The sequence below is a fragment of the Balaenoptera borealis genome (assembly GCF_965194805.1).
Source record: "Balaenoptera borealis genome assembly, chromosome: 1".
Classification (NCBI taxonomy): Eukaryota; Metazoa; Chordata; class Mammalia; order Artiodactyla; family Balaenopteridae; genus Balaenoptera; species Balaenoptera borealis.
The window spans coordinates 162,179,442-162,197,613 of NC_138860.1; the positions used below are offsets into that span (position 1 = coordinate 162,179,442).

The window sequence follows — 18,172 nt, forward strand, 5'->3', positions numbered from 1 at the left end:
TTTGATTCTTTCCTTTCACTTTGGTCACATGATGACTGGTTGAAAAAGTTTTCTAGGAAGACTCTTGAAGAGAGGAAAGAGGAAGAAGGGTCAGAGCTTCCCAAAGTGGAAACCCAGGAGGTGAGATTGCAGGCTGCGCTTCCAGAGAGGCTGGCGCTCTGCACCCAGCACACTTCTGCTGTGGGTGGTGTTGGGGGAATTGAATGGAGAAACTGTGGGTGTCTTGTCCTTGTAGGGCACTGGGTGAGAAGTGCCTTATGTGTGCTTGGTGTCGATTTGTGACGGCTGTTCAACGAGGGGGTATCTCAGATGAGAAAGGACACCACCAGGACCCGTCATCCACCGATCTTTCCCGCTCCGTCACTGAAGACTTTGGCTCCAGGCTCCCTGTCTTCCTGCTCCTACCCTGATTCCACAGAGGCCCCTTCCCCAGGTCCAGGGCTCCCCATGCCTGGGCGCTTTCTCCTGCTTCTTGACACACATCTTGACCCTTGCTCCTCAGAATAATTCAGGGGCTCCTTCTCCTCTGTCCACCCTTTGCACAGTGGTGTTTCTCTGAGTTCCTTCCGTAGCGCTCGCCTCCTTTCTCCACACTGTCCTTGTGCATTTCAGCCACTTTTGTCCCTTGTCTGAGATGATCACAGCCACTCAGGCAGGGTTCTGGTGATTTCTTTATCTCTAGTCCTAGCCCTGACCTCTCTCCTGTGTTTCACATATTTCTGCCTGAATGTCTCACAGTCACCATAAATAAACAAAGCACATCCCAAGTGGATTTTCTCTTGCCTTTCACTCTGGTCTCCCCGTGTGCCCGATTTTAGCTAATTTTGCTGCCTTCTGGTCACTCAAACCAGAAGCTGCAGTTTATTTTAATTCACACATGATGCGTTGCCATATTCTGCTTATTTTATCTTTTAAGTCTTCCTCTTTCCTCTCCTGTTTGTTCCTACTGCATTATCTTGGTTTAGCCTCCATCTTCTGTCCTGTGAATAATGATAGTAGCTTCCTAACTGGTCTCTCTGTCGCAGGCCTGCTTCCTCCTGATCTGAGTAACCAGGAGGAGCTTTCTGAAGGATGGATCTGAGGATAATTGCTCTCCACAAGCATTTTAAGGACCTCCCTCATGTATAGGATTGAGTCTGGGCTACATCAGAGGCACAGAAGGGCTCTCCATGTTCTGACCCTGCTCATCTCTTTATATTGTAGCCCCATTTTACATTCTAGGAAACAAGAGACTATAGTTACCTATAAATCTGTAGTTATCTACAAATTTATAGTTACCTACAAATCTCATGTGTTGTTTTGTTCTATTAAATTTGGCCACGCTGCGTGGCTTGCAGGATCTTAGTTCCCAGACCAGGGATTGAACCTGCTCCCTCGACAGTGAAAGCGCAGAATCCTAACCACTGGACCGCCAGGGAGTTCCCAAATCTCTTGTGTTTTTGCATAAGCAGTTCCTTTGCCTAAAATGACCTTTCCAACTTAATCTGGCTAATTCCTACTCACCTTTCATCCCTCCCTTCTGGACTTGCATGGCCTCTGGGCTTCCATGGGACCTGCTATCCTAGCATTTACTGCATTGTTTTGACATTACTTATTTAACGTATTTTAAATATTGCTTACTCTTTGCCGGGCACTAATGGCTTTACAAATATTTAATCCTATTGGCAGTCCTTTGAGGTAAGTACTATTATTATCCCCAAGTCTAGGTGACGAAGCTAGGGCACAGTGAGGTCGAATAACTTGTGGACGTTACATAGCTCAGAAGTGGTGGGGCTGAGGTTTGAACCACGGCTGTGGGGCTCTAGGATCTGTGTGCCCCTCACAGTTGTGGCTGCCCGTCCCTCACTGAGTAGCCAGTCCTTCAAGGGCAGAAGCCCGATCTTGTTTAATCACCTAGGGCTTGGCCTGAGAGCTCATACCTATGTGTTGACCTAATCCACACTACAAAGAGGTCAGACAGAGACAGTAGAGTTTTCTCTGTCAAACAGATGGGAAGGTTTCTATTGAATGTTTTATCGTCTAATCAGCCTTGTCCATTTGGAGCACTAAGCAAGGCCCAACTTCCTCCACTGTCTCCTGAGCACTTAGGCCCTCCTTGCTTCCACTGCAGCCAGCCTGCGGATACGCAGGGCCAAGCATAGGGGAAGGGGGTGGTGTTGCAGAAGTGGGTCTGTTTAACTGGCTAGGGTGGGTGGGCTTGAACTGGGGTTGAAGTTGTTGAGAGTTGTGTGTTTTGGGCCAGAAAAGCGTTGTTCTGTGACTGCAGGGGAGGGTGAAGGCGAAGCGAGCTGACGTGTCTGAGGCAGTGAGATGAGATAAAATGCCTGAGGGATGGGGCTCCGGGTAGAGGGTGCTGAGGTCTCCTGTCACTGGGTGTCCAGCTGGGGGCCGTGGCCGTGGCCTCCGCCTTCTGCAGCCCCATCAGGGCCCAAGGCCTTCCCTGTCGGTGCCTTGCTCAGCCCGCTCGCTGCAGTGGGTTCTGGGGTGTCTTCAGAAGAACACTCGCTCTCCTAGTCGGGGAGTCAGCTGTTCTCTCTAACCTGGCCATTTCTCCTGCATCTAGGGAGAGCCCGCTGTAAAAAAGGCCCGGTCGAACCCTCAGGTGTACATGGACATCAAGGTCAGGAACAAGCCAGCAGGCCGCATCCAGATGCTCCTGCGTTCAGGCGTCGTTCCCATGACAGCAGGTGAGCAGGACTCCGGTCAGGATGGCCGGGAAGCTAGTGGCTGAGGAAGCTGCCTGGACTCCTGGGCCCTTGACTATTTCTACCTGAGTCTATCTGAGGCGTCTTAGATCCCAGCATCTAGTGACAAATGAGGCAGAACAGGCTTTTCTTTTTTTTGCCACGCCACATGGCTTGTGGGATCTTAGTTCCCCGACCAGGGATCGGACGCATGCCCCCTGCAGTGGAAGGATGGAGTCCTAACCACTGGACCGCCGGGGAACTCCCAGAGCAGGCGTTTTCGAAATTCCATAAAGGCTTAGGACTGTTAGAAAGAGTAAGCAGTTGAAAGTTTTGTGATTTGTTTTAATTACTCTCCCATTTGGTTTTATTGGGTTTTTTTTTTTTATAATTTTTTGATATATTTTCAAATTTACAGATAGAATGAATAAGAATTCTATACGAATAGTACAAGGAACTCTCATATGTCCTTTAACTGTTGATTAATTTACTTTTTTGCCCTTATGCTTTATCATTTTGTTTATATACATACATACATACGTGTATTTTTTTACCCCCATACTAGTTGAGAGGAAGTTGAAGACATACATCATTCTTCAGTATGAATTTCCTAAGAACAAGAATATTCTCTTACATAATCATAGTACAGCTATCAAAATCAGGAAATTTAACATCAGTACAACACTATTAACTAATCTTCAGGTCATATTCAAATTTCATCACTTATCCCAATATTGTTCTTTATAGTAATGTTAACAATTTCTGTTCCTTGACAAGGAGTCACACATTGCATTTAGTGGGTGGGTCTCTTTAGTCTCCTTTTATTTGTTAACAGTTTCTCAGTTTTTTATTGTCTTTCTTGATCTTGACATCTTTGAAGAGACAGGCCAGTTGTTTCTAAGATTGTTTCTCGGTTTGTCTTTGCCTGGTACTTCCGCGTGATTAGACTTAGATTTTGTGTTTCGGCAGGAATACCGCAGAAGAACATTGTTTCCTTGTTAGTGCATCATATGAGGAAGTACTCGAGGTCAGTTCCAATGTTTGTGATGTTAACTTTGACCACTTGGTTAAGGAGATCTCTGCCAGGTTTCTCCCTTGGAAGGTTACAATTTTTAAGTTATAAATTAAAAGCTAAAATTTTTCTCCTCACTATCTCCAGCCCATCTCCCAGAGGTAACTACTATTGACAGTTGTTGTATGTTGCCTATTTCCTTAAATATTCATAATTACTCTTTTTACCTATGATCCTTTTTTTTGTTTGTTTCAATCTAGCTTTTTTTTTTTTAATGCTTATCAAAGTCATAATTGCATACAGTTTAAAGAAAATTGTTCTTTGGAGTTTGTTACAAGACATGACCTTCTTCTGCTCCCCCATCGTCATAATTTTTCTGCCCTGCCAGAGGCAACATTCTTTTCTTTTAGGTGATTATTTTGACTTTTATTGCTGTATCTCTGAAAAATATATTCATGTTACTGCTACTTGATTTTTCTCAGTTTTTGGCTGTTATAGGTCAGTTTTTCTGGGAAACAGACTCATGGAGAGGTGGATGCAGAAAGTTTATTGGGGAGTGATCTCAGGAACAACTTCTGTAAAAGAATGAGTGGAGTAGATGGGGCAAAAATAGAGTAATTGAACAGCCTTGCAGTCACACAGAGACCTCAGCTGATCCCATGGGGAGTTTGGGCACTTGGATATCCCTCCAGAATGTCCAGCTCTGAATTTTAGGCCAGGGGGCCAGGCTTTTGTACCCTCACATGGACCAGTCATGAATTCTGGCTGATTCCCAGGAGTGGTGAGGCAGCTCTCTTTGGCCAAAGGCATTTCCTGGATGGGACCCATCCTGGGGCTGGTAGCATCCAACACTCCTGGGAGGTGCGGGGGTGAGGGAACGCGGGTCTCGGTCTTGGAGAGGATCTGTGGGCTTAACCGCAGCGTCCACTGCAGTCCACCCATCTCGCAACTCGGGTCCGCTTACTTCACCTGGGAACGGCTCCTCCAGGACTCTGGTTGGTCTCTTTTTTCTGGGGAAATTTCTAGAGGAATGTTAATGGAACTATAATCCCATTGCTGCTCTTGGTCTCAGAACCACAAACGATACTTGTCATCTCCCTCCTCTACTTTATTCCAGATTCCTCTCACCCTCACCTCAGCTGGTTTCTCTGCTTGTCTACATGGCTTACCTGATGAGGTGACCTAGACCTTTATCCAAGGGGATTTGAGCTCCTGGTCACTGTGCCCTTCCCAGGCCATGGCTGCCCATCAAGATTGGGCAGGGCAGTACAAGAGAGGTCCCATGGGTCCCCCAAACATATTCTGACCAGCCCTGTTGTGTAACAGCAGACCTACCTCCTAAAGACCAAGGTCAAGAATCCCGCCAAGATGATGACTCCTTTTCTTACCTGCTTGTCTCCTGGCACAAGGAGCCTGAAGTGATCACCCAGTGGCATAGCTTAAAGTGTAATGGAGTCTGGTTGTCTCCACTGGTGAAGGTGTGCCCTCTAGGAGCCAAGACCTCTAGACCCACAGAGGCTTGAGTTGCAGGGATGGAAAGTAACAGGAGTGATGGTAACCAGGACCACTCCAGCTTCTACTTCTTGGTTCCTGGACCCCCAGGGACATAGCACTCGCTAATGAGCACTGATTTAGGGCTGTCCTTACAGGAAATCTTTTTTTTTTTTTTTGGCCGAGCCATTCAGCATGCAGGATCTTAGTTCCCCAACCAAGGATCTATCCTCTGCCCCCTGCATTGGGAGCACGGAGTCTTAACCACTGGACCGCCAGGGAAGTCCCCAGGATATCATTTCTGATATCCTAGTACTGTCCTTCATAGAAACCTTTCTCCCCCTAATCTAGAATCATGCACTGTGTTTGTTGTGTCAGTTTAATCTCCTTTAATCTGGAACTGTTCCTCAGCCTTTGTCTTTTATGACATTGTCATTTTTGAAGACTCCAGGCCAGTTGTTTTATAGAATGTTCCTCATTTGAGTTTGTTTCCTCATGATTAGATTCAGGTTATTTTTGGTATTCTTTGCAGTACTCCAGAAGTGACATGTCTTTCTCCCTGTCACTAATGTTGATTTTTCCATTACTGGTGAGGGTTACTTGGTTAAGGTTGTGTCTGCCAGTTTTTCCCACTCACAAGGTACTTTTATTCCCCTTTGTAATTGATAAGTGACTTTTAAGGAGACACTTTAAGACTTTTCACCTGGTGATTTTTGGTATCCTGTTTTTGATTCTAGACTAAGTCAATTATTACCGTGATGGTAATTTTCTAATTATTGCTCCCTCTGTGTTAAAAACATTAGCGTTTCTACATTTATTCTAATTAGCCTTCTGCTATGAATAAGAGCTTTCTCTTCTTCCTTCCCCCTTTATTTGTTTTGCGTTAGTAGTCCGTGTGTTAGTGTGCACTCATGAGTCTTTTTATTCATGTTCTACTCCGTTACACTCACTCACTCACTTGTCAATTGCTCAGACTGTCCTAAGTTTGGCCATCAGGAGCCCCCTCAAGTCTGTTCTTATATCATATCCATTTGACACTCATTTTTTGAGCACTTCCTTACTTTCTGGTACAATAAAAAGATCTGGGCTTATCTGGTACTCTCTCTGCTCTGACCCTGGAATCAGCCATTTCTCCAAGAAGCTCCTGTTCCTTTTAGTAGGAAATAATAATTAGAAATCAAGATCTGGATCCTGGGTGGGTACACTGCTTCTGGGGTGTCATTGATCCTAGGCCCTTTCAGCCTTTCAGTAGGAAGTGTGTGTGTGTGTGTGTGTGTATCTTTAAGTCATGAATTCATACTGATACTCTAATTTCTGTCTAATACTACATATTTATATCTCTTTTCTCCCACAGCGAGAGCCTTGGCTCCCAATAACATCAGTATTTTCACATACTGTTCAATCCTACAGTACAAAATAGTTTCAGAATTGCTACAATTGTACCACTACCAACAAACAATTTTTTTTGCATTTCTTTTTCTTCAGTCTGTAAAGAGTCCAAATACTGTGTTCAAAGAGTTCTTAGATTCCTTTCTTTCCTTCTGTATGGCTAAGTTATCCATTTAACTTCAGTTCTCACTTGTTTCTCTTTGTGTTCCGTTTTAGGGGTTCCACCCCCACCCCCAGCCTTATTGATTAAGTTTTATTTTTTGAATAAACTCTGACAGTCTTCAGAAATCAAAACTATACCAAGAGGCACACATGGAGTTGTGTCACTCCCTCCCACTCCCTCTGCCCCTATTCCCACCCACCTTCTATGAGTAACCAATTTCATTAGTTCCTGGTTAATCCTCCTTTTGTTTCCTTTTGCAAAAATGAACAGATATAGGAATATTTCCTTATTTCCTTCCTTCTTTCACAACATGTAGCATATTGTGTATTCTCTTTTGCACTTCGCTTTTTTCACTAAACAACATATCCTGGAAATCACTCCATATCAGTTCACAGAAATCTCCTATTCTTGTTCATAGTACTTCACAAGGTGGCCATACCATAGTTTATTCAACAAGATTCTGGTGCATGGGCATTTAGGTTGTTTCCATTATACTGCGGTTACAAATAATGTGTATGTGGATTTCATATCGTTGGAGGTATATCTTCAGGGTCATTCCTAAAAGTAGGGTTACTGGGTCAAAGGGTAAATGCACAGGTAATTTTGTTAGATATTGCCAAATTCTCCTACAAAGAGGTATCATTTTGCATTCCCTCTAGTGATGTGTGGGAATACCTGTTTCCCTGGCTTCACTCACAGATTGTGTTTTTAAGTTTTTGAATTTTGACCAGTCTGATAGGCAAGAAATGGATTCTCAAAGTATTGGTAGTTTTAATTTACGTTTTTCTTATTATGATTGTCAAAGAATATCTTTTTATATATTTAATGACTTATAACAAAAACTGTCCCCCAAAAATGATTTTTTTATGTCTTCTGTCGCTTTTTCTGTTAAGTTTGATCTTTTTTTTCCTTCCAGTTTTTAAGAGTTCTTCATATATGGGGATATTAGATTTTCTGTGATATATGTTGCCAATGAATATTTCTCCCAGTTTGTCATTTTTTGTTGTTGTTTTTACTTTGTTTATGGTTTTTTTGCCATGCAAAAGTTGTTGAATTTTTTTTTTTAATTGCCCCTGGATTTTGAGTGATAGTTGGAAAGTCCTTCCTTACACCCAGGTTATAGAAGAATCCAACCCATGTTGTCCTCTAGTACAGATAATTAATTTTTTTCTTTACATTTAGATATCTGATCCATTTGGAGTTTATTCTTGCAGTGAGGTAAGTTGTAAATCCAACTTCACCTTTTTTCAAATGTTTGTTCATATGTCCCAGCACCATTTTAGAAAATGTCCATTTTTGCCCGAACGATTTTAAGATGACAACTTTTATGAAATACTGAATTATATGTACCTTGGTCTGTTTCTGGACTGTCTGTTCTATTCCCCTGGTCTGTTCAGTCTCTTTGTGTGCCATACCACTAGTAAACGTTTACTTCAAGTGAAGGTAATATATACTTTCTTAGATTCTGAGAGCTGGAGGTTTAACTATCCAGTTAGATATTTTTAACCCCGGCACCTTTTCCTTTCTCGGCGCCAGAGAATTTCCGCTGCCTGTGCACCCACGAGAAGGGCTTTGGCTTCAAGGGCAGCAGCTTCCACCGCATCATCCCCCAGTTCATGTGCCAGGGCGGCGATTTCACCAACCACAACGGCACCGGGGGCAAGTCTATCTATGGGAAAGTTTGACGATGAAAACTTCATCCTCAAACACACGGGACCAGGTGGGACCCGATCGGTGGGTGGTGATCGGTGGGCCGGGCTGGGGCCGGATGGCTGAGCAGGGGGAGCAATGGGCTGTGGTTCCGGTCTCCTCCAGACCGCCACCCAGTGAACAGAGGAGAGGTGTTCAGCCTGGCTAGAGCTTTAGGCTTCTAAGGGTTTTTTTGTTTTTTATTTTGACTTACTCAAGTTCACGCTTGCCTCCTTTTAAGTGGAAGAGGCATATAGCCTGGTCCTGCTGCTACAGTGATGTGTTGTTACTGTTTCTGTAACTTTTTATTTTATATAATTTCAAGTTTACCAAAAACTTACCGGAACAGAACAAGGAGCCCCTGCCTGTAAACCTTTATATGCCGTTCACCCACATCACCAGCTGTTTACTGGTGACCATCGTTCCCCACTTATTCTAGTCTCTTTCTGTATATATTTATAGACAGTGTCTATTTGGGGGCAGCTGTTTGAGAGTAAGTCAGAGACCTCACGCACTTTCACCACTAAATACCTCATTGTGTTATTTCCTAAGAACCAGGGCATTTTTAGTATTACCACAATATATAGTTATCAAAAGCAGAAAATTAACACTGGTACAGTACTGTCACCTACAGTGCATATTCAGGTTTCATCGTGGTCACGGTGATGTCCTTTCCGAGGTATTTATAGTTGAAATGTATCATCCGCTCGCCCAGTCATGGTCCAACCCCTCCCCTCCCCCACCCCCAAAACACTGCCGTTTGGTTGCATCTGCCTCCTCATATCCCAGGCTCCATCACCAGCTGTGCTTCCCTCACTCTTGCCTTCCAGCCGCACTGCCTTTTTCTTGCTCTCTGCTGCTCACCTGGTACAAAACTCGCATGTACTGGAGGAAAGCACATGCCCACGCACCTGGTGCCCTTCAGGGTGAGGAGCACAGCCCAGCAGTCCTCGCAGATCGCTGCTTGATCCTCGTCGCAGTCTGAGAAGAAAACACTCCTTTTCCTCGAGCCTCAGACCTCCAGCGTTGCCCCCGCCACTCTCCCTCCCAGCTAATGATCTTGCTTCTTATCTCACTGAGCAATAGGAACAATGAGAAAGATCTGCTGTGCTCTTCTTCCCAGTTCCCATCAGACCTGGGTCCTCCCCTCCCTTTACTGCATCCTCCAGTCTCCCTCATGCTGCAGTGCTGCCAGCCTTCAAAGAAATAAAATAACTCTCCCTCGACCCTGTGTTCCCCCTCCAGCTGCCACGTTAATTCGCTGGTCCCTTTTTAGCAAAACTTCTTCCGAGTTGTGTAGGCTCATGGCCTCTGTTTCTTTCCTCCGCCCCCTCCAGTGAGACTTTCTTCCCCACCACGCCTTGCTCTCGTTGAAGATGCCAGCAGCCTCCACCTTGCCAGCAGCCAAGCCTCCGCCCTCTTTTTCCACCTCTCAGTAGCACTTGATACTATGAATCACGCCCTTCCTGAGCCCCTTTCTTCACTTGCTGGCAGAGCACCTCATCTTCCGTTCTCGTTGTGCCTCATAGGCTGCTCCTCTTCAGTCTCCTTTCCTTTCTCCCCCCTCCCACCTCCAAGTCGTTAGAGGGACTCAAAGCTCAGCCCTGGTTTTTCTTCTCTGTCTACACTTACTCTTTACTTAACGGTTCTTAACGCATTAGCCTCGTGCCCACCTCTTAGAACTGATACTTTACTATATGCTGAAATGAAAGTCACAGCTAACATATCCTGCCAATACCTAATTTTTAAAAAGTAGTATTATAACATAAAGGAAAGTAATTTAGAATAAAATAATATGCATTTCGATATTTAGATGCTTGGACACAACTGCATGTATGGAATATTTGAACACATGCACTTCTGCCTGGAGCAGGTTAGCAACGTGGACTGACTGACACTGGCGTATCATGTCACCAGAGTCACGGCAGCATGATTTTCTGAAACAGTGAAAATCTCTTGGTAATATTCTGAACAAAAAGAAAGTGACTCTTCCCTCAGCTTATGTGATAGGTCCATTTCTGAAAAAATTCAACATAATAAATCTTTGGATTTACATGTAAAATGGAGTTAGGGTCTAGGCTTAGATCATTATAAACAGATATTTGTCATCTGCATGAATGTTTGTCTGGGCATTGAAAGTCTAAGGATTTAGAATAATTCTTCATTAGGTGGGACATTGCAGGACATGCCTGCTTCCTCCCCAGTATTACTGACAACCAAAACCATGCCTTGAACTTTCCAAGTAGCCTCGAGGGGGCAGCATTACCCTATTTAGAGTCACTGCCCTAGACAATCCTGTCCGTCCCGGGGCTTTCCCTCCTGTCTGCTGAATTTCTCCCGCCCCCACGTACGTGTTGCTGCTGCCCTCCCGCTGTCTTCCCTGGACATCCCAGCGGGGTCGCAGACCTCACGTGCCCAAGCAGCTCTTGCTCTTCGCCCCCAAGCGCTTCCTCCCCATCTCCCCTGTTTCAGCCGCCGTCTACCCGGCTGCTTGGTCAGAAGCTTAGGACTCATCCTTGCCCCCCTCCTCTGTCGCCTGGATGGCAGGTCCATCTGTCTTCAGTTCACCTCCCAGTGCAGCTGCTCTTCACCTTCCTCCAGCACCTCCAGCGTCCCCGAGCTCGTCTCCCTCCTTCCACTCTTGCCTCTTCCCCCGCAGAGTCTAATCTCTGCAAGATGGTCAGAGCAGTCCTTTTTAAGGGTAACTCTCATCACGTTGCTCTCCTGCTGACAACCCCCGCGTGGCGCATCTCGTGTAGCATCTGGTCCTACAGGCCGCTGACCTGGGTCCTGGCCCCTCTCCAAGCTCATGGACTGTGCTGCCCGCCCTCTGTGCCCCCACTGCAGTCTGGCTGTTCCTCAGACACCCAGAGCTCACTGCCCACAGGGCCGTGGCAGGTGCCGGCTCCTCTCCTGGAGGCTTCCTCCTCCAGCACCCACAGGCTTCACCCCTCATCTTCTCTGGGCATCGCCCACAGGTCGTCTAGCCCAAGAAGCCTGCCCTTGCCTCTCTGTCTCAAATGGGCTTTCCTACCATCTCGCTCTTCTTTTTAATCAGCTTCATTTTTCTTCAAGCACTGGTTACCTGAAATCATATTATAGATTTACTCTTTTACTTATTTATTGTCTTATTTCTCCTGAGAATGTCAGCCTCATGAGGGCAGGACTTAGTCTTTCTTGTTCACCATTGTATTCTGGAACAGTGTCTGACACATAGTAAACCTGCAGTAAATATTTAAATATTCAAAACAGATATTCACAGGGCCAGTCCATTATGTGTCAGGCACCCTGATCAACTCCGGCCTGAAAGTAGAGTGGGACTCAGTCCCCATTTGAAGGGAGCACACGTTCTAGAGGCCCAGCCATGAGGGGTGGGGTTTCTTGTTGCCACAGATGAACTGCAGCTCCTCATGCTACACTCCTTCAGCCCCTGCCAAACTTGGGCCTTTTAGACTGAACTCGGATGTCACTTCCTCCAGAAAGCCTTCTGTGATACTGTCACCAGTGTGTGTGTGTGTCTGTCTGAGGTGACTGTCTTTTGTGCTCTCATTCACTGAGCAAACATCTCTGCCACTAGGCTTCACTATTTCAGAGCATAATTATCTTTTTTTTTAACAGTTTCATTGAGATAGAATTCACATACCATTCAGTTCACCCATACATTTCGGGACTTCCCTGGCGGTCCTGTGGTTAAGACTCCACGCTCCCAGTGCAGGGTGTGTGAGTTCGATCCCTGGTTGGGGAACTAAGATCCCGCGTGCTGCATGGTGTGGCCAAAAAATAAAAATAAAGTGTACATTTCAGTGGTTTCTAATGAATTCACATAGTCATGTAGCCATCCCCACATATAATTTTAGAATGTTTTCGTCACTCCCAAAAAGAAACCCCACACTCTTTAGCAGTCATTCCCTAATCCCCTTGTCCCCCAGCCCTAGGCAAACACTAATCTACTTTCTGTCTTTGTGGATTTGCCTATTATGGGCATTTAATGTAAACAGAATCATACAATTGTAGGCTTTTGTGACTGGCTTCTTTCACTTAGCATAATGTTTTTAAAAATGTTCATCTACAATATAGCGTGTGTCAGTATTTCATTCTTTTTTATTGCCGATTAATATTCCACTTATGAATATACCACAGTTTATTTATTCATAAGTTGATGGACATTTGGGTTGTTTCTATTTTTTGGCTATTATGATGCTGCTGTGAACATTCATATATAGGCTTTTGTGTGGACGTATGTATTTATTTCTCTTAAGTATATACCTAGAATTGGAAAACTATGTGTTTTTTGTAGATATCCTTTATCAGATTAAGGAAGTTCCCTTTTATTCCTAGTTTGTTGGGTGTTTTTATCATGAAAAGGTGTTGGATTTTTTTCCTGCATCTATTGAGATTATTATGTGGTTTTTGTCCTTTATTCTATTGATACGGTTTATTACATTGGTTTCTGGATATTAAACCAAGCTTACATTCCTGAGATGAATCAATATTTAACTTGTGAGTGACTCTTTTCCGCTAGACTGTGGGCTCCACCAGGGCTGGGACCAGTGTCCCCAGGGTTCAACACGTACCTGGTTATGAAGTAATAAGTATTTGTTGAATGAATTAATGAAAGGACAAACCAGTATAAAATGATTGGAACAACCATGCTTAGCGTTTCATTGACTGTCAGTTGAGTGGAAGACAAGGCATCCAAGACTCTGTACGTCCCAGAGTCTGAGCCTGCCTGACTGAAAGGCTGACGGCAGTGTGCGCAGGCATCCTCTGAGGGCCAGACATCCCAGCAGCGTTTACGCTCCTCCCTCTGCTCCCAGACGTCCTGAGGGCCGGGAGCAGGGTGGAGGGGGCCGACGTGGTCGTTCTCTCCCCCAGGCCTGCTCTCCATGGCCAACTCTGGCCCAAACACCAACGGCTCCCAGTTCTTCCTGACATGTGACAAGACGGATTGGCTTGACGGCAAGCACGTGGTATTTGGGGAGGTCACGGAAGGCCTGGGCGTCGTGCGGCAGATTGAGGTGGGCGGCCGCCCGGGCCCCCGGGGCACAGCCATGTGGGAGGGCAGGAGCGGGGGCTCCAGGGCCTGGAGAGAGAGGCCACGGCTGCTGCTGGGGGGCGGGTATCCTGAGCTGCCCTTTCCTCTCCACCCTCCCTCCCTCCCCTGATTCCTCCTCTTCTGTTTTGCCTGCAAAGGCCCAGGGCAGCAAGGACGGGAAACCCAAGCAGAAGGTCATCATCTCCGACTGTGGGGAGTACGTGTGAGAGGGGAGCTGTCAGCCCGGGGAACCGGCAGCCAAGGTGTCCCGTTTGCAGCAAGCAGGGCTTTGTGTCCTGGCCCGCCCTTGGGGTCAGCGTGGGGCAGCTCCTCTGCAGGCACGGCCTGGGCCGCCTCTGGCTCTTCCCCAAGTGGGGCCGTGGGCCAGGGTGCTGCCCTCCCCACCGTGGACGGCTGTGCGTGCCCTTTCCAGGCCAGGGCCTCTCCTGGGCCCACCTGTGTGGATCTTGGCTGTATCTTCCGGTAAAATCAATCCTAGTTCTGGTACTGCTGCCACGCAGCCAGGTCCCAGGTGTTTTCAGAGGTTGCACCTGTGACTGACGTGTCCTGCTGCAACGGATGACAGACCGTAGCACCTCCCTTGCTGCTTCCCTCCCCTCCAGGCTGGCCCAGAAGGCACACCCTTGTCAGACCACTGCAGGGCAGCAGAGGTCAGAGCTGCTGCCCAAGTGCCTCTGTCTCCTGTCTCTCACCTGCTGCCCGGCAGGCGAGGTGGGTGAGCCACGCTCCGTTCCTGCCCTCACACCTGCTGGTCTTGAGTCTAATGGGCACAGTGGTCAGTCTCAGCGGCCCGTTCACTTATTGTTCATTCGTTGAACCAATAGTCAGAATTGTATTACAGCAGAGTCCAGGGCCCTTCTTTTGCCAGGCCGTGAGCTTGGTACTGGCGAGGTACAAGAAGCCAGAGGCGGTTCCTGCCCCGCCCCCAGTCGCACCTGGAAGTTGAGCTCTGAGGCTGCGGTTTGTCACCTGCTCTAGGCTCGCCTCTCACCTACACCAGTGTTTGGCCGGCCAGGCCACCTCACAGCAACCCGCCGTGCCGAGGCTGAGCCCCGTCAGGTGCTCAGTCACCAGAAACCTCCTCCAGGGCTGCCACCTGCTCCCCTGCCGCCTGCGACTGGCTGTCTGGATCGAGTCTCAACATTCAGAAACTGCTGGGCTGGGCCGGTTCCCTCAGCCTGTGTTCTCATTTTGGGCTGAGATCAGCTTGAGTCGGGGGGTGGGGCAGCCTGCTGGCCCCAGTGCCCCCAGGTCAGTTCCTGCGGAGGGATGGATGCTAGGCCCCCCTCTGCCGCCCTGTGCCAGCCTGGCTCTCTGCCTTCAGGTGGGGCTTTGTCCCGTCTGGCTGGCTGGGGTCCACTCCCGGGGCTGGGGTCCACTGCTGCAGTATTCCTGGCCGGGGTCCTCACTACTTAACAGAGGTGTTCCTCTCACTGGTGGTCAGCTGTGGCTGTCAGAACACGCAGCAGTGAGGCCAGGAGAATGCCAGCCTCTCGGGGCTGGTGTGATGTCCAGGAGACAAGGGAATGTGTGTGAAGTACTCAGAGTCAGCATGGCTGGCCCTAGGGGCGATGTGGGGATGGGGAGCAGGCTGGCCTGAGGCCCCAGGAGGGAAGACTGGTCACAAAGCCCTTGTGAAACAAGGGCAGGGTGGAGGCGGGGGGGCTATGTCACTGGACCTCCCTGATTGCCCTGGGAAGGTGGGACCAGTGGACTGGCCGGAGAGGCTGGTTGGGGGGTCATCAGGGGCCGATTGCTCACCCTGTCCTGTGTAAGGGCTTCCCCAGAAGCTGCTGCACGGTAATCACCTGTGACCCTTGTGCAGGTGGTGACCTAAGCCTCAGGGCTGAGGTGCCTGGTCCAGGTGTTCTGGGCTAATGGCCAGCCTGGTGGCCATGCCCTGGCTCCCTGCTTTCCCGATGCTGGGCCAGGGCTGCAGGTGATGGGATCGGGGGGCCCACACCTGCCCTCCGGGGAAGGAATAGTGAGCCCTGGTTTGTAAGTGACAAAACTAAGGCAGAAGTCAAGGGATGGAGTGCTACTGCAAACTATGTTCCCAAAGAATATTTAATAACAGAAATGTTCAAAATATGTCATAGATTGAATAATTCAGATCACCAAGCAGTGCATAGAGTACGATCCTAACTTTGTAGAATACCCATATATTATATAAAGAGACCGATAGGAATGTGCTAAGGAAAGAAGCCTGGAAGGAATTATTAACACCGGTTGTCTCCATGTGGTGAGATTGTGTGTGTTTGTATTCTGCTTTTGATTTTCAAGAGTGTCCCCGACACACATGTAATATTTTCTTAAGTGAGAAAAACTTTTTTTTTTTTTTAAAAGAGGGCCAAATGCTTGCTCAAGGCTTCCCAGTGAGGAGACAAACCCCAGAAAGTTTCCCTTGAGCTGCACTAGTGAGCAGGGCCGTGGGAGGACAGGGAGGGGGCAGCGCTGCCATGTCCTCTGCCGGCCGCGACCCCCCACCCCCACCCCACGGAGGGGCGAGCAAGTCCACACCTCACCCCAGGAGACTACCAAGTTTTTATTTTTTTAGGAAAAGCACAGCTTTGAAGTAAGTACAGCAGCACCTCCAAGGACACATTCTGGGAGGAGTGGGTTTTAATAGGAAGGCACACGGGAGAGGCCCACGTTTGCAAATTCACTTAGAATAAGGCCACTAATAATGCTATTCATTCAGTGCAGGTGTGCAGACCCAGTGCCGAGTGCTCCGGACGGCCCTGCTCCCCCTGCTGGCCTTGCCAGGGCAGAGCCAGTAGCCCGTTCTGCAGAGGGAGAAGCCGGCTCCCCGGTGCGCAGTGTAGTCAGATCAACAAGAGGCAGAGCCAGGGCTTGTTGCCAGCGGGTCTGCTGGCTGCAGAGCTCACCCTCTCCTGTCACAGCTTCCTTTCCTATGAAGTTACAGGGAATTTCTTGAAGAATGTCACCTACTTCCCTACATAGAGACACACAAGAATAGGGCTTCGCCCGATGGGCTGGCATCTGGGCCAGGATCATGCTTCGGTTATGAAGATGTGCACCAGGGGTGAGGTGACAGAGCAGTGTGCCCACACAGCGTGGCCCCAGGCGCCGCTGTTCCTTTGGGCCCACCCTCTCTGGCAGCGTGTACTTTGCCGCCAGTGGGCCTGAGTTGACCGCCCTTATTTATGCTTCTCATGTGCAGCCTTGAATGTGACCCAGACTGCCAAGGGCAACCAGATAAACGAGGTGGGCCTAGTGACTGACCACTGCCACCTCATCAGCTTTCTGTCCTTAATTGTCTCCCTTCTCTGAAGCCTTTTCTATTTGATTTCATTTGGTGGCCACCTGGATGGCTGAAGGTGCTAAAAGTGTCAGGAAGGCCATGACTGCAGGACTTTTGGCTTTATTGCACGAAAAGGGAGTCGTATCACAATCCTGTGTTCCTTTTATTCTACACCTCTGATGGCAGGGCAGTCCACATCTTCAAAACATTCACTTCATAAACTTTCCTGGTGCCCCAAACCATGCCAGGTTACATGCTTAGGCACTGAAGAAACCTAACATTGACATTTGTCAAAAGTTTCCAAGCCTCCACTGCCCTTGATGTTGGGAGGAGAGAGCTCTGAATAAGGCCCTGAAATGGCAGGTTTCAAGTCCTAGGACAACTGGGTGCTCAGGCCATGTCTTGGCTCTCTGAGAGGAGAGGGCCAGAGTGGCAGGCAGATTCTCTGGCTGGAACAGCCTTTGGAGATGTGAGAGTCCTTGTATGTCCTCTTGCCAGAGACGGGAAACTGAAGCCTGAATCAGGGGGCACTTGCCCAGACATCAGACAGGTCAGTGGCTGAGCTGGAGCCAGAATACGGGTCTCCTGACACTTGGGCTGGTACCTGGTGCTCTCACTGCCAGCCTGAGCTCAAAGCCCCAGGCTAAAGAGGAGACCACCACCTTCCTCTGTCCATGGGGAGGGTCTCTTCCTGTGCACTGGCTCCCAGAGGCCCTCCCAGGTCCAGGCGGAGGGGCTGCTGTCCTGCAGCAAGGCCCCAGCCTCCACCCCTGCTGCCAGACCTGCGCTCCCGGAGCCCCTCCTTGGGGCGCAGAGTGAATTCCAGGGCTGCACGTCCTGGGCTGTGCCCGTGGGTTGGGGCGGGCCCAGGCTCTGCTTTTAATGACACAGTATTTCAGGGTTCGGGCAGCTGGACGCAGTCTGCTCCACCAGGTAAATTACAGGCTTACCAAGTCAGAAATCAAATAAACACTCCAACTGCCGGCGGCCGCTCCAAGGAGAGCAGTGGTTTCCGGGAACCTCCCCACCCAGCTCAGCTTAACTGCTGCCTGTCATTCCCCTGGGACAGGGGCCTTTTCTCTGGCTCACAGGCCCCAAGAAACAGGACAGGGCTCCTGGGCACACAGGGTGACGCAGACTTGGGTGACCAGTCTGTTTTTGACAGCTTCTGGACGGGGGCAGGTGCTAACAAGCCTTGCCCTCGCTCCACGCCTGGCCCCAGGCTGCCCAGTGTCCCAGAGCACTGGGGGCAGTGGATCGCTCCTTAGCAGGAGATGGCAGGTAGTTTTCACTCCACATGCCAACTCTAATCTGTTGGTGGTGGCCACCTGGAGTTCTGTGCTGGTCATTTTGAAATTCCATCCAGATTTGAAAGAAAAAATATCAAGGTTGATTATTGATGACTGCCGTGCAGAAGGTTACG

The 18,172-nt window shown here is 48.4% G+C and overlaps 1 pseudogene across 1 annotated transcript; it reads left to right on the plus strand.

Annotated features, from left to right (window-relative positions):
- On the plus strand, positions 1-10,935 carry LOC309620931 (peptidyl-prolyl cis-trans isomerase E-like; annotated as a pseudogene). The gene is made up of 4 exons (XR_014249837.1): positions 1-120; positions 2,564-2,687; positions 8,276-8,473; positions 10,822-10,935. The product of XR_014249837.1 is annotated as a peptidyl-prolyl cis-trans isomerase E-like (transcript).
- Positions 10,936-18,172: the final 7,237 nt, after the last annotated feature.